The following is a 17,619-nucleotide window of genomic DNA, read 5'->3' as shown; positions in this document are numbered from 1 at the left end:
TCTCTTGTACGTGTGCATGTGTGTGTGCGCACAAGCTGAATAACCAGAAAAGAAAGTGTATTGATTCTGGTTCCTCCTCCTCTTGTGGATTTCCCACCCAACAAAATGCTCAAGCCTCTGGTTACTTATTCCATATCCCAAGTGTTCAAATCGATCCATTTTTTGTCATTTTTTCACTGCTGCAGCATAACAGAGTCCACCTACTGTGTGCAGGCTCCAGACACTGAACAGATTGTCTTTGCTCTCATTTTTAAAAATGTACTTAACAAATTCTTCTATGTTTACTATGTGCCAAGAACTCTTCTAACACTTCACGAGATTCTGCGCTAGTAGGAGACACACATTAGTTAGAGGAGTCCTCTGAGTCTCAGTTTAGGTCCTCTGGGAGCCTCTAACAAATCTCTCAGGCTGAGTTTAGCCCAACCCTCCCCCAACCCCCCAACACACACACAGAATATCACTCCAGCATGTTTCTGAGGCTGCCTCCGCCACAGAATTGCATGTTCCCAAGTCCTGCTCTTCCTTTATCCCTAGAACAACATCCAACATGGAATAAGAAGTCAGTAAACATTAACTGAATAACTGTCAAACACAGACAATTTTATCATGCTGCTCTGCTACTTAAAACCCTTTGAGGAGTTTCCACTAGAAACAGTGTTCCATGCCTTCCACCAAAGGCACGAGTCTAGGTCCTCAGCATGGCACACAGTGCCCTGAAGGCTGCCCCACATGTCCTTCTCGCCTCGCCTCCCCCAGGTCCCAAGTCATGCTCCTTTTGCTCCAGCCCTGCTAAACTCTTTATCATGTGTCCAAAGTAAAGTTACCTGTAATTTCTCAAGGCCTGCTATGCACTGCCCTGCCTCACTTGTCCACCTTATTAAAGTCTTCTTATTCACTCTTCATGACCCAACTCAAAACCACACATTCCCACATGTCACATGCTCCCCACAGGCTTTGTGACTCTGATCCCGCATAGTCACTTAGATTAACTTATCACATGATGATGGAATGATTTATTTAAATGCATCTGTCTCCCTCTCTGCTCACTCCATGGGCTTTTGAGTTCTTAAAGGACAAGAATTTTACGCATCTTTGAATTCTCTCTACTTTCACATTGCACACGTCTCAGCTCCTTGAATAAAGCAGATGACCAAGAAATGTTGGATGTAATGAATTTATGAATGAGTGAATAGATTTGCGCAGCTTCTGACTGTACTAAGTGGGATGTCTAGAGAAAGGTCAGACCTCAATTTATCTTGTGTTTCTATAGAAGGAAAGATTCGAGGACTGAATTCTTGATCCAAAGCAAGAACCTTTATTTTCAAGTGCATCTTCTAGATAAATGTGCTTGCATTATTGGCTGGCCATCCACTCTCCATTCTTATTACTTTTCAAATGTAAAAATTATATATCACTGGAGTGTTTTTTCCCCTTATCTCTAGTAGAATAGTATGCAAGTGCCATCACTTACTTACTATCTTCTCCTACACTCTACATAAGACATTGTTTTTTTTAAGGCAAATCTCTACTATCCAATTTAAAATAGCTTTAGGTAGTTATAAAGGATCATTTTAGCCGGTCTTAAGTCTGTAAATTGATAAAATAGATGTTGCACAGTGGAAAATTAATGACTAACATTAGTAAAGATATTTTAAGAATATGGGGGCAAGACATGATTGCAAGAGGGACTTTACCTAACAATTGCAATCGGTGTAACCTGGTTTATTGTACCCTCAATGAATCCCCAACAATAAAAAAAAAAAAGAAAATGTAACCTGTTTTTCTCAGGCCACCTGAACCTGAGTCATAAGCACATAACTATCAATAGTTTCTCTAGCTCAGCCTCCTATTTACTATTATAGGACCCCAAACCTTTTTCAAAACTTTCTGTTCAATCTTCAGATGTTTCTGAAGGGCCCTAAGAAATGTTTAGAATGTTTCAAAACAGGAAGTTCTTTCAGCAGCCATGTAGCTTTCACCCTGCTCCTCCCAGCCTCTCCTGTAATTTCTGCTGCTTAAAGTGCCTGGCGGCTGCTGTCCAACTCACTAGGCTCAGGGCAGCTGTGCTGCTGTCCATCGTTCCCAGAGACACAGGAAGACCTCCAGCCGTTAGTGTTGTGTCCTGCTGCCTTCGAAGCCTCCCTTGTCCATGAGAGTGAGTGGTGCCATGGAATGCTGCCCCATCCAGATGCACAGGGCACCACTGCCGGCCCCCTGCCACCACCACCACTGACCCAGCTGCTCTCCATACCTGCAGGATGCTCTGCAGGCGCCAAAGCTGTGTGGAATGTGTCCCAGTTTCACCAAGAAAGTCAGGTTAATCCATTCATGGATTGATGCCATGAATCATTGGCATCATTGATGCCATGAAAAAAGATGGAGACTTTATATCTTTTGTATTTACCTGGAAGGATTTGGAGAACATTCTCCCAAGTATCACAAGGATAGAAAAGCAAGCATCCAATGCACTCCATATTAATATGAAACCAGTAGATGAACAACTACACAACCACAATCAAGTAGGGGGAGGGGAGAAGAGAAAGGTGGGTGAAGGGAGGAGGACCGGGATGTGGTGTGTTCTTGCCTAACAGTCACAATGCAGGGGTGTCTGGCACACCTCCCAGATGAAGGACTCAGCTACAATTCGGACTTTACCTAACAAATGCAAACAATATAACCTCATCATGTTCCCTTATATTAATCTGAAATAATGTTTTTTTTAAAGTCAGGTTTTAGAAACAAACTGAGTTATATGCTCTTAATATCTCCAACTCATCCCACTGGCCCAGTGACCACACTGAGCTTGTGTACCCAAAGACTTGCCCTCTGAGTAGGAAGTGTTCAGTCTCAGGAGGCGCCTCAGCCACTGACATGGGCAGCAGCCTAGAGACTCAGGCTGGCTTCCCACCTAGGAGTAAATACACACATATGGACATCCAGGTCACTATTGACAATATCAGACAGAACTTAAAACTTACATGTTTTGTTTGGTATTTATGGAACTGCTTTATTGTTCTCTGGTATTGTGGGATTCTTCAGAAAAGATAAAATCTGTTGTTGCTTCATTTGCCTAGAGGAATATCAGCTGGGAGAGCTCAAAATAATTATTTTCTAACTTGGTAAATGTAGAATGTAAATGTTTTGGCACAGTAACTGAGATAACACCGGAAAGGCTATGCTAACCACTGTGATAAAAATGTGTCAAATGGTTTATGAAGTCAGTGTATGATGCCCTATAATCATATCATTGTATACAGTTATGATTTAATAAAAAAATAAATAAATAAATAAATAAAAAAAGAAAAAAAAAAAGATTGAAGCTTATTCCTCTTCCGGGTGGAAGAGTCTGCAGGTAGGTAGTACAGATCCGGGTGTGATGCTCTGTGGGGTGGTCAGAGCCATGGTTGCCTCACCCTTTCTGCTATTCCATTGTCAACAAACAGTGCCCACCTCATGGCCTAGTTGCAATACAATATTTAGAAATCAGACCTTTGTCAAAGTTAGGGGGGCAGTTACTTTCTATTAGCACTCACCAGGATTTCTTCTATTCAGGGGCTTGTTTCAGTTTATATGCCAGAACTAAGTCTCCATGGGAGAACCAACATGTTACAGCCAACTGATATTGATGATTTTGTAGACAATGTTCTTTTTTCTAAATTTAAATGAAACCAGCAGGTTATGAGGAACCATCCTTCAGCTGAGTCATAAAGACAAGTTCCTGCCCTCTTGCAATTTAAAATTAAAAATTCATAAAGCATTTTCCAAAAGGCTGTTGAGCATCCAGCTTGATTATATTCCTTCCCTGTCCCTACTTAAATGTTATTTCTATGATTAAATATCTTTAGAAATCTTTGCTTTTGCCAATGAATTGTAATCTGGTGTTTCTGGTTTAACAAGAATAAATGTTGGGCCCCCTTACCACTTAGTTAAGCTAAAGAAAAATACACAGGGAACCAAACAGCTAAAGAAACTATAAATGGGGGTTAGCTTCACTGTGCTTCGCCACAGAGGTTGGCAGTCTTTGAAAACTGGCAGGCTGAGGCTGTCACCCAAAAGTGGATAAACCTAGCTGCCAACATGAGGCTGGAGACGTCTGTCAGCTGCAGTGTCTGTGACGGTGAATTTTGGTCTGGGATGTGGGTGTGGGAGGGGGTGGCAAGCGATCTTTGACGATGGAAACTGGTCTGTCTCATAATTGGCCCCCTTGCAATAGGTTGCTGAGGCCTGAATTCGTACTAATAACTTTTGGAACCACAATATTCTCAGAGGTGCCATTGCTTTTGTTACTAGAAATTTGTCAAAACCATTTCATGTAATTGCATGAAAGGCAGGGATCTTTGAGAGCTTACTTATTCATGACTATCAGTGTCATGTAGGGAAGGAAAAATGCTTTCTTTTACCTTCTAGGTTCTGTGGCTATTCAAATAATTAAACTGACATAAGACAGATTATGAGAAGAAAAACAATTTTTATTATGTATGTTTGCACGGGAGTCCCACAAACATATAAGAATCCAGGAAGCAGCTAGATGATGGAGATTTTATGTCATTCTGACCTACAGAAAGGAATAGGGGTTTGGGACTCTGGGGCAAGAAAGGGGTGGGGACATATGTTGTGGGAAAGGGGGAGGAGATGTTTACTGAATAAAGGTTGCCTTGCTATGCAGACAGAGATCTCTCAGGTGATAAAAGTTGTCTGTCTTCCTAGCACAAATGCCTTTACTAACAAGAATTTCCTTTATAAAGGCAAATCTTCTTCATGAAAGAGGAAATTGGTACTTTATGTTAGGCAATTGAAGAGGAAAAGCATTTTCTGCATCAGTTGGTTATTAATTTCCTTGACCTCAAAATAATCAATATGCCCAAGTGGCATACTTTGGAGTGACAGATTCTGAACTCAGTCAGTCACATAACTTGCTTCCCTCTACTACTGAAAATTCATGAAGCATTTTCAAAAAGCTCTCAATATACAAACACCAGACCTCAAGTTGTTCAGAACCGTGATCCTGATCACAGAGGGTCAAACCTGTGGGCTGTCCCATGGAGATTCTAACGTTGTCCTTGCCCCTCACTCATGGAGGTCAATTAACCCCTGTGGTCTATTGTGTGTGCAGCCGTGACTCCTCCATCTAGAGGAGGTGGTAAAAGCTAAATGTCAAGACCCTCAAAAAAGCCTAGACATACACACTAATAATGTAATACTAATAATGCCACCTCCCTTCTGAAATTGGTCAGAAAAGCCAGGATGATTCTTTCCCAGAAGACCCCCAAAATCATCTTAAGTTTCATTGAACCAAATTTGATTTCAGGGCCAGAAGGTAGAACTCTGCTGATTAATTTAGGTTTGAGCCAGGACCCCTGGCTCAAAAAGCCAGAGGTAGATTGAGCTTCCTTTTACCTTCTAGGTTCTGTGGCTATTCAAATAATTAAACTGACATAAGACAGATTATGAGAAGAAAAACAGAGGTAGATTGAGCCAAGACCGTGGAAAGCTTCATTCAAAGTTTGAAAGCCCTTCCGGGGGTGGGTATGCAAACTCAGACAAGGATGGGGTAGTTTCTAAGAAAAGGGGATGAGTGGTGGGAAGAAAACCAAATGTCCATAGCAACTGATAGATTGATTTAGCACTCATTTTGTATTACCACAGTTTCAAGAACTATTTCACTTAATCCTCACACACAAAAAATAATCTACAGAGAAAGGTTCCAATTTTATGCATATATTCAGATGAGAAAGTTGAAATTCAGAGAGGATAAATAACTTGTTAAAGTCTTCCAACTAGGAATTGGCAGAGCTAATATTTATCCAGGCCTTCTGACTTCAAAGTTCAAATGTACTCTGTCTCACTCAAAATGAGGCATTTTTAAGCTTAGCCTGGGCACACAGAGGAGGCCTAAGAGTCAGATCCAGTCAGTCAGCACAGATTCCTCCCACTTGGGGGTCTGTCAGCCACCTCTCCATAGATCCGTTCCACTGGGCCCCTCCCGCTTTCATTCCACCTCCCCTGGGACCAGAAGGCAGCACAAGGTGAGTGTGATTTCCACAGGAGGTGGCAGCCTCCCGAAGACAGCGAAAAGGCTTTAAATGCTTTCCAAGATGGTGGGGGAGGGGGAAGACAATGGCCAATGCTTGCCCTGAGCCGTTGATTTCCCCTGGATGTGATAAGACAACTCTTTTTTTTTTCTCCTTTTTTTTATTGTTGGGGATTCACTGAGGGTACAATAAGCAGGTTACACTGATTGCATTTGTTAGGTAAAGTCCCTCTTGCAATTGTGTCTTGCCCCCAGAAGGTGTGGCACACACCAAGGCCCCACCCCTCTCCCTCTTTCCCTCTCTCTGCTTTTCCTCCCCCCCCCATGACCTTAACTGTCATTAATTGTCCTCATATCAAAATTGAGTACATAGGATTCATGCTTCTCCATTCTTGTGATGCTTTACTAAGAATAATGTTTTCCACTTCCATCCAGGTTAATACAAAGGATGTAAAGTCTCCATTTTTTTTTAATAGCTGAATAGTACCCCATGGTATACATATACCACAGCTTGTTAATCCATTCCTGGGTTGGTGGGCATTTAGGCTGGTTCCACATTTTGGCGATTGTAAATTGAGCTGCAAGAAACAGTCTAGTACAAGTGTCCTTATGATAAAAGGATTTTTTTTCCTTCTGGGTAGATGCCCCAGTAATGGGATTGCAGGATCAAATGGGAGGTCTAGCTTGAGTGCTTTGAGGTTTCTCCATACTTCCTTCCAGAAAGGTTGTACTAGTTTGCAGTCCCACCAGCAGTGTAGAAGTGTTCCCTTCTCTCCACATCCACACCAGCATCTGCAGTTTTGAGATTTTGTAATGTGGGCCATTCTCACTGGGGTTAGATGGTATCTCAGGGTGGTTTTGATCTGCATTTCTCTAATATATAGGGACGATGAACATTTTTTCATATGTTTGTTAGCCATTCGTCTGTCTTCTTTAGAGAAGGTTCTATTCATGTCTCTTGCCCATATATATATGGGATTGTTGGCTTTTTTCATGTGGATTAATTCTCTATAGATCCTAGTTATCAAGCTTTTGTATGATTCAAAATGTGCAAATATTCTTTCCCATTGTATAGGGACAACTCTTAATATTATACAGAAATGGCTCTTGTTACGACACCAAATATATACTTTATTTTAAAAATCGCACAATATAATTTCTTTTTTCAAATGAAGTCTCACTCTGCTGCCCCAGGCTAGAGTACCATAGTGTTATAGCTCACAGCAACCTCAAACTCAAGTGATCCCCTTGTTTTAGCCTCCCAGGAGGTGGGACTACAGGCTTCTGGTACAATGCCTGGATGTTTTTTCTATTTTTAGTAAAGACGGAGTCTTGCTCTTGCTCAAGCTGGTCTCAAACTCCTTCCACAGCCTCCAAGCAATCCACCTGACTCAGCCTCCCAGAGTGCTAGGGTTATAGGCATGAGCCACTGCAATATGACAATTTCTAAGAATTTTTCTATTAAAACCAAAAATAACATATTAGACATTAGCTAATAGCATTTCTAAAGTTGGCCTAAGTGATTATTTCTAGTATCAAGAAATAATAGAAGGTCCCCATGCTGGTGGCTAGCACTGGGCAAAATGTCACATGCATAGTCACTATTGATATCTTGATCTGCCTGTTATTTCGTAAGTCTTTGTGTCTCTGTTTCTTCCCTGAAAATGTAGGTGTTCGGAATCAAGACAAAAAATTGTATCAGGAAAGTTGACATCTACTTGGTGAATATGACTCCTGGTATTGAGATCCTCTCAATCCAGCTGATTTGTTTTACATTTTGTGTAGCAGGTTTGAAGGAGAGAAATAGACAGAGTTGTCTGGGTTCGGCAGGAAACTCTTGCCGCTTAATTACTCTTGTGTTCCTGGGTGGTGTCCCGCTTCACCATTCATTCTGTGGCTCAGTGAGTAAGGTGCTGGTCCCATATACCAAGGTGGCAGTTTTGAACCCGGCCCCGGCAAAACTGCAATAAAAAAATAGCCAGGCATTGTGGCAGGCACCTGTAGTTCCAGTTACTTGGGAGGCTGAGGCAAGAGAAATCACCTAAGCCCAACAGCTGGAGGTTGCTGTGATCTGTGATGCCACAGAATTCTACCAAGGGCAACAAAGTGAAACTCTGTCTCTAAAAAAAAAAAAAAATTAGCTGTGGCCTTTATCAAACAAACCACGTTAATTTTATAAAGTTGGGGCAAGTAAGGGTATTGAGAGAAAATTTATTTGGAGCTATAAGACTACATAGAGTGGTTATGAGTCCTTAGCACAATAATCAAGTAAATGAGGTGAAAGCTATGTTGATTGATTTGATCTAACCACGTCAGATTGTATAAAAAAAAAAAAAAGGAATCAACACATTGTACCCCACATATGCATAAATGTATTCATGATCTATGTGTATTTTACTTAATAAAATTTTTTTTAAATAAGCAACCTACAAGATTAAAAATAAAAAAAGAAATTATCTTTACCAGTTAAAAAATACCCTTATTTTTTAGACTAAATTGTGTTCATAAGCATTAAAGTCATAAGTATTTCTTTTTGTTTTCTGTTTGCCAGCTTTATTGAGGTATAATTGAAAAATAAAAAGTGTAAGTTTTTACTGAGTCAAGTGTTCAGGCTTCAGGTATGTTTAAAAGTTAATAAACAGGCCAGTCACAGTGGCTCATACCTGTGATCCCAGAACTCTGGGAGGCCAAGGCAGGTGGATCACCTGAGTTCAGGAGTTGGAGACCAGCCTGAGCAAGAAAGAGACCCCATCTCTACTAAAAATAGAAAAACTAGCTGGATATTGTGGCACAAGCCTATAGTCCCAGCTGCTCAGAAGGCCCAGACAGGAGGGTCGTTTGAGCCCCACAGGTTGCTGTGAGCTGTGATGCCACAGCTCTCTAGTGAGGGCAAGGAAGTGAGACTCTATCTCAAAAACAAAAAAGAATAATAATCAATGAGTTGTTACAGTATTTTTTGAGGTCTATTTGAGGCAAGTTTCAGGTGATTGTGAGATTTCAGCATTCATTTTAAGCTGTATTGATCCGTACGTTCTACACAGCTTGGTAAGTTTCTCCCATTGCCAAGCAAGCACTGCAAAGGTGATGTACAGTTCCCGCCCACAGTGGCCTCACTATCTAATAGGAAAGAGGAAGAAAAACAAACACCATAAATACTGAAAAGTTCCGTGAGGGATAATAACAGAGTGCCCAAAGACAGGACGACACAACGGTGGGAGGGCAGGAGTGACTTCATGTACAGGGATCACGGAAGGCTGCTCTGAGAAGCAGACTGTACAAGGATGAGAAGCCGCGCAGATGCACAGGAAACTGCTCCAGGCAGAAGACTCCGGATGCGAACAGGGACCGCTGAGGGACCGCGTCCTCCACGGGTCACAGAAGACTGAGGAGGGGAAATGTTCTGGAAAGGGGATACAGGAAATAAACATTTGAAGTTAACTGTGAAATAATAATGAAGTGCAGATTTCAAGCAGGCAACTGGCTGAAGAATCTGGAGTCGGGAAGCAGAGTCAGAGAGGAGCTGCCCAGCGGGGACTGCGGGCTCGCGGGTTAACGCTGCAAACAGGACGGCAGAAGGGACTGCCAGGAAGCGAGAAACCACCGAGAGAGAGAGCGATCAGTACAGAGTTCCTCAAACCAGTCTGCCCGGAGGAATGGCCACTCAGAGACGCCAAAGGGAGCAAGGGAATTGCGAGTTATGAAAGAGGGGTGGGGCCAGGCGTGGTGGCTCATGGTAATCCTAGCACTCTGGGAGGCAGAGGCGGGTGAGGGGGGTGGGACCAGGCGCGGTGCCTTATGGTAATCCCAGCACTCCGGTGAATAGCTGGAGTTCACAGTTTGAGACTAGCCTGAACCAGACTGACACTTGGTTTCTAAAACTAGCCAGATGTTGTGGCGAGTGCCTGTAGTCCCAGCTTCTCAGGAAGCTGAGGCAAGAGAATGCTTGAGCCCAAGAGTTTGAGGTTGCTGTGAGCTATGACGCCATAGCACTCTACCGAGGGTGACAAAGTGAGACTCTGTCTCAAAAAAAAAAAAAGTAGAGTGATGAGCACATGTATTTCTCTGTTTTCTATACCAAGACTCCAGTAAACGATAGCAAATAAATTTCTTATTTAAAAAAGAAAAAAAACACAAACCTGCAATAACAAAGACACCAGGAGACGAGCCATCATCAGTGGCTTTATGTAAATGATTCCAGTGATTTCTGGAAAGCAGATGGGAGAGTGGGTGAGTGTGCAGAGGCCATGGCTTGGAGAACACGTGCGGGAGCCCAGCTTCAGGGGAACCCCAGGGGGCTCTGTGGGTTCCTGGAACGCCCACAGAGTCCAGGAGAGAGACACAGGTCTGGAAACAGGGTGATTGATTGAAGGGAAGTCTACAGAACAGTGCGTATTTACCAGACTCACTCCCGCATACTGAATTCCTGGCAAAAAAATGCCTCTATAGAAATTGAGACCTACGTTCTCCAACTTCTAGAGGCTACCTAACATAATGTCTACCTTCTTTAAAAAGCACTTGATTGTCAAATCTGTGAGTTGACAAGGCCTACCCATGTACCCAGGGCTTCCAGTTAACTTTCCATTACTTCATTTTTAAACATGAATAGACAATTTAAGATCACTAGATTTTTTTTTTAGGAAAGTCTCCTGCATGAAAGAAATAGATCAAGGTAAAGGCAACACTGAGGAAGTGAAAATTTAATGTATGAAACAGAGAAAATTTCTTTAAACTTTATTTCAGAGACATACATCTTCAGAGACTTCTAAGAAAATACTGCATCACAACACAAGAAAAGTTTGCTATGGAAAAAAGAATCATCAAAACAGGGGAAAAATGTGTTGACTATTAAAATATGACTGCCAAAATAAAAAATTCATTAGAAAGATTACAAATCAAATCATGAAGTAGAATAAAAAGTCAAATAGATAGAAAATCTTTAAAAAAAAAAAAAAGTGAAGTTAGAAATGTGGAAAGAGAAAAAATGTATCAGGTGTTCCAATAACTGACTAACAAAAGTTCCAGGAAGAAAAAGCAAATGATAGGAAATAAATTATCAAGGAAATAATGCAAAGGTATTTCAAACAACTGAGAGACTGACTATCGCTTTAAAGGGTCTACTGAGAGCTTATCGTTATGCATGAAGAAAACTCCACATTTAGGATCATCTTGTTGAAACTTAGAATCACCAAGACTACAAATAATGTCTGAAATGCTCTCACAATTAAGGTATAGAGGAAATAACTTGTAAAGAAACAAAAATCACCTTCTTATCAGATGGAAAAGCAACACCACGCTCTAGAAGACAACAAAGCAATGGAAAGTTTTTAAAATATTAATTTTATAAATCCTGACTCTTGAGTATGGAAGGTCTGACAATTAAGTTTGTGAACTTGCCACCATGCACTTACATTGGCAGCACACTACAAACAATACAGTAAGGTTTCATAACCTTGGTACATCAATGTCTCACACCTGTGTTTGTGTGGACATATGGTGGTGTCTTGCTGAGTGGTGTTCGTTATTGTTGTTCTGTGTTTTTGCATGTTATCATGAGAATGTTGGTGCTTAAATTACAGCAACAAACAAACATTCATAAATTTCTTGTTAAACTTAGCAAGAGTGGAAGTAAAAGTAGGGACATGTCCATATATATGGTAATAATGCTAGGAAGAAAACATCAGTGTGCAAATGGATTGAATATTTTTTTGAGGGGAGAGAAAGCATCACTGATGACAAGAGGTTAGGGCAACCAGTAACGAGAAAAACTGATAAAAAAACATTGCAAAAATCCATTGAATTGTGCATTAAAACTGTTGACTATGAGAAGCATAGCAGACTAAATAATCATAGATAGAGAAACAGGAAAATTATAACTAAAAATCTTGGCCAACAACTCATGGCTCTTGCATCACAACAATGCACCAGCTCAAACAGCATTGTCGTGAGGGAGCTTTAAGCCAGTAAACAACATATTGGAACACCCTCTCTACTCACCTGATCTGGGCCCCAAGAACATTTATCATTACCCAAATATAAAGGAAACATTTAAAGGAATACATTTTTATAACACTTATGACATCAAGCATAATACTACATACTATAACAGCTTTGATAGGGGAGAAGTGAGAAGAGAGAAAGCATAGGTAGTAGCACCCAGTTCCTCACCTTAGAAAAAGAGTTCTACAGTTGCTTTGAAAGGTAAACTAGTCACTGGCATTAATGCAGAGCTTCCCAAGGGGACACTTTGAATGTGACCATAGTGATATTCAGCAGTGAGGTATGTAGGACTTTTTCCAGGATGAGTTCACAAACTTAATGGTCAGAACTTGTATGTCTTTTTTAGTATTCTGTATGTCAAAACAAGAAGTATGCATAATCCTTGTCTCCTTAAGCATGTGGTAGTATTTGGGAATAAGCACTTGTGCAATTGTTTGAATTGTAGGCAAAATTAGATACTTTTGCAATCAAACACCACTTTTACTTGATTGGACAACTGACAAAGTATGATTTTTCAAACTTGGAGTTTTGACAGACATTTCCTAAAATGAATAAGATAAGCCGATGATCTACATTGCCAATGGTAAATAAACATTCAAGCAGAAATTAGAATTTTGGAAAACTTACATCCACCCCTTTGAACCAGACAAATTCTCAATACTTACCATCTTTTCTGATGAGATCAGTAGTAATATTAACAAATGTTATATTTTGATATTGTAAAATGAAATGTATCAACATTTGGAGGATCTGCATAATCTATTGGACCAACATTCTAAATAATCAATGGATGATGTTACAAAATCATACATGAGCAAAAAGCTATTAAAGTATAAGATAGATCAACAGATTTTAACATAATGGAGTATGAAAACTTCAGTGATGTGATGTCAGATTCCACATAGCAATTAACCTTTAAGAAACTGTTATTTGTCCTGCTATGGTGGAGTATAAAAGAAAAATATTCACAATAGATATTATTGGTTCTTCAGTGACAATATTTACAAAGTCACAGTAATGTGATTACTTCATGGATCTGCAATTTTTAGAATCAATTTATAAGATTTATTAAGTAACTTATTGTTACAGAACAAATGGTAAATAGTATCAACTTTGTTGATTCAATAAACAAGTACATCAGGTAGGAAGTCGGGGGAGAAGTGAGAAGAAAGAAAGTGTAGGCAGTAACACCCGTCCCTCACCTTAGAAAAAGTAAAAGAAAAAAAAGTTGCCTGTAATTGATGGAATGAGAACATGAAAACATTGACATTTTATAAATATTATAATGAAACAACAATTGACAGAGCAAGTGAACAATGTGAGGGACCTAAATCCTCATTCATCATCATGGAAGCAAAGAGACAATGTGAAAAATTAGGATTTCAAAAATAATATTTTTAAATATGTAAGTAACTTTAAAAAATGGCTTTTTAAATTAGAAACTATTTAAGGAAGGAGGAGAGGGTACAGGACATTAGTGGCATGAATTGCCAGATAAAATCCAGGAGACTCAACTAAATTTGAATTCAGATGAATGACAATTTTTTTTAATGTAAGTAAATTCTCAATATTACACAGGATATACTTATAAAATGCTCAGTATTTATATGAAATTCAAATTTAACTGGTATTCTACATTTTTATTTGTTAAAATTGACAACTGAAGAGACTAGTTTTTTTATCATGGGGCTTTTGGTACATGTAAAGCATTTAGTCATATGGTAAATATTTCTTTTAAAGGAGGAGTAAAACGAAGTAACAATATTCAATGCCAGTAAGATGTTGACTAGATGAGGTTGTGGGTGTGTCTCTTGTATCTGGCTACCTGACGATCAATGGTGTCTTTGACAAGAAAAGTTTCTCTGAAGTGATGACGTATACATTGATATGTGAATAGAAAGGAAGGAAGGAGAGGTAATTACAGAAATGGAAAAAAGGAAATGGAGTGTGTTATGTCCATCCACTCCCTCATCCCCCAATTTCCAGTGTCAAGAAGGAGTTCTGGTTGAATCAATGACAGAGTGATCACAAATACAGGGCAATCCCACACAAATGGTTTATTATAGCAAAAAGAAACAAGTGAACTTTTCCCAAGTGGAGAAAGACCCAAAAGTCTGAGCACACACTGCCTTTTATAAGCTCACTAGTCTGTCCTATCTTTGTTCTGGTAGGATTGGTTGTCGTTTCCACCTTTTGGGGTGATTGGCAGGTTGAGGTTATATAGCAGATGACATAACAGATTGGTTATATAACAGTTCCTGTTCTATGCATGAGTCTTCCCCAGAATCCTTTACAAAAGCACCATCCATATCATGGTATTAGATGGTAATGAGTTCTAGGTCAGCTCTGGGTCATAGGAACTCCTTACTGTGAATATTCCCACCAGGGAACCTTCACCAGCTGCAATTTGGTTCTTAGGTACAATCTGTTTCCTGCTCTTTATCCTTAGCCACTTCCCTGCCACCTGTTTACCCTCTGCCAGACCTAACAGGCACAGGTATGAGATTAGAAGAAAATCCATGGATGCCAGGAGTAATGATACATTTTTTCTTTTTTGAGCTGCCACATTAAATCTGTGCATTATGATGGATATGGAATTCTTACAGTAATCTGAGATAATGCTACAGGAAATGCCCCACTCCAAAATAGCTGAGTAAAGAAGTTGGAGAGATATTATAACAATAGGAGCATTCTTTGTAAAAAGGAAGAAGTAACTAAAACTATAATGGTACTTTAAGTCTGATATGGATCTGGTATGGGTGCTTCCAATCCCATTGTTATTGACGAAAGTTACTAACCCAACCTATCTTCTTCCATGAACACCCAAAACCCTAACTTTTGTGTAATTTAAATCTACCCAGTACTCAGATTAATCACATAATCTGACATGGAGACATGCAAATGACCCTACATTGTGGATCCTGCTTCTAAAGAAAAGGTCTCAGTGTAGTGGACGGACTATTCAGACTTCTAGCACAAAAACAGAGAAGTAGATGTATGGAACAGAATAGACAACCAAGAGATGAATCCAGCTACTTACCATTCGATAAGCCAATCAAAAACATTCAGTAGTGGAAAGACTCTCTAACAAATTGTCCTGTGTGAACTGGCTGGCGAACTGTAGAAGAGTGAAACTAGACCCACACCTTTCACCATTAACAAAGATAGACTCTCACTGGATAACAGATTTAAACTTAAGACATGAAACTATAAAAATACTAGAAGAAAATTCAGGGAAAACACTTGAAGAAATCAGCCTGGGAGAATATTTTCTGAGGAAAACCCCCTCTCCCCCCAGCCCCCTGCAATTGAAGCAACACCAAAAATACATTACTGGGATCTGATAAACTAAAAAGTTTCTGCACAGCCAAGAACACAGTACATAAAGCAGGAAGACAGCCCTCAGAATGGGAGATGATATTTGCAGGTTATGTCTCCAACAAAGATTTAATAACCAGAATCCACAGATAACTCAAGTGTATTAGCAAGAAAAGAAAAAGTCATCCTATCTCAGGGTGGGCAAGGGACTTGAAGAGAAACTTCTCTGAAGAAGACAGGCAAAACATTTACATTCTACATTTACCAAGTTTTGCAAATACCCCTGTAAGATGCACCACAGGTATGATCCCACCGATCCCCCTCCCTCTACCCACCACCCCCCTCCCTCCCCTCCCTTTCCCACTTCCCCCTATTGTTAGGTTGTAACTGGGTTATAGCTTTCATGTGAGAGCCCCAAATTAGTTTCATAGTAGGGGTGAGTACATTGGGTACTTTTTCTTCCATTCTTGAGATACTTTACTAAGAAGAATATGTTCCAGCTCCATCCTTGTAAACATGAAAGAGGTAAAGTCTCCATCTTTCTTTAAGGCTGCATAATATTCCATGGTGTACATATACCACAATTTATTAATCCATTCATTGGCACAGTAACTGAGATAATGCCAGGAAGGCTATGTTAACCATTGTGATGAAAATGTGTCAAATGGTCTATGAAGCAAGGGTATGATGCCCCATGATCATATCAATGTATACAGTTATGATTTAATAAAAAAAATAAAATAAAAAATAAAAACAAACATTCCTTATGGAAAGATGTTTGGAGATCACTGAGGGATCTAAAAGTAGACCTGCCATTTGATACTGCAATTCCTCTACTAGGTTATATCCAGAAGACTAAAAATCACTTTATAACAAAGATATTTGCACCAGAATGTTTATTGCAGCCCAATTTATAATTGGTAAGTCATGGAAGAAGCCCAAGTGCCCGTTGGCCCATGAATGGATTAATAAATTGTGGTATATGCACAACATGGAATATTATGCAGCCTTAAGAAAAGATGGAGACTTTACCTCTTTTATAATTACATGAATGGAGCTGGAACATATTCTTCTTAGCAAAGTATCTCAAGAATGGAAGAAAAAGTACCCAATGTACCCAGCCCTACCATAAACAATTTATAAGCACCCACATTTCCATATGAATGCTATAACTACAGCCCAAGGTGAAGGGGAAAGAGGAGGGGGAAGGTAGGAAAGAGGGGAGGATGGGTGAAGGGAGGGTAATTGGTCACACCACACCTATGGTACATTTTACGAGGGTACATATTAAATCTACTAAGTTTAGAATATAAATGTCTTAACACAATAACTAAGAAAATGCAGTGAAAGCTATGTTAACCAGTTTAATGAAAGTATTTCAAATTGTATGTAAAACCATCACATTTTACCCTATAATTGCATTAATGTACACAGCTATGATTTAATAAAAATAAAAAAGAATATTCAGACTTCCCCTGACTACCAACCAACTGGCTGGTTAGATTAGGCCAGATTGAAACTACCATTGCTGTCCATTAACAATCTTCACCTTCACCACCCTCAAAACTTCCTCTCACTTAAAAATAGACTTGAACTGGCTTCTTTACCAAAAGGTATAAAACCAACCTGCCCCCTTTCAACAGAATTTATTAAAACATCTGAATATATTTCCTCAACTTGATACAATATACAATCTCTCCTGCCCCTGACTAAGCTTTCTAAGTGCTCTCTGGTTCCCTATAATTGTTCAATAGTTTGAACAGCCCACCTGATCCCCATTGCTGAAGTCACATACAAGAATGATGAGCTGTTGATGGCCTTGAGATGAGAACTTTTTATTAAAATACTTCAGTTACCATATTTCTGTGAGCAACACAAAATGAGAGGGAAAAAAATCCTTCCTTTCAATTCCCATGGAAAATGACTCATGGTTTCCTCTCTAAAGAGGTCAACCTCATTTCATTTTACTTTCCTCCGTGTTACTTATAAACTCTGCCATCTTGAAAGCAACAGAAAAACGAAAAAGTAGCAACAAAAAGTGGGTGACTTTCTCTTCCTTTGTTTTGGAAGTACTGCTTCCAGGAGTAATCTTACTGTCACTGAGTCCCTTGGGCTGTAAGTCTTTCTCTGTGTGGCCAGTCTCAGTACATTTCCCTCATCAAAACTGTAGATATCTCATGCATTTGTGTGCTGGTGGTTTTAAGAGGAAGAGAAGATTATATTCCATATCAGAGGGTATCCTTTATATCCATACTGATCCAGATGCTTCCCCT

The 17,619-nt window shown here is 39.7% G+C and overlaps 1 protein-coding gene across 5 annotated transcripts in view; it reads right to left on the bottom strand.

The window, feature by feature from the left end:
• Positions 1–17,619, bottom strand: part of PCSK1 (proprotein convertase subtilisin/kexin type 1) — a 395,546-nt gene that overhangs the window by 212,858 nt on the left and 165,069 nt on the right. The gene's annotated exons all lie outside the window — the stretch shown is intronic.

Source organism: Nycticebus coucang, chromosome 1 (assembly GCF_027406575.1).
Source record: "Nycticebus coucang isolate mNycCou1 chromosome 1, mNycCou1.pri, whole genome shotgun sequence".
Taxonomy (NCBI): Eukaryota; Metazoa; Chordata; class Mammalia; order Primates; family Lorisidae; genus Nycticebus; species Nycticebus coucang.
Note: the sequence above shows the minus strand (reverse complement) of the source record. Positions and strands in the feature narration are given on the sequence as shown.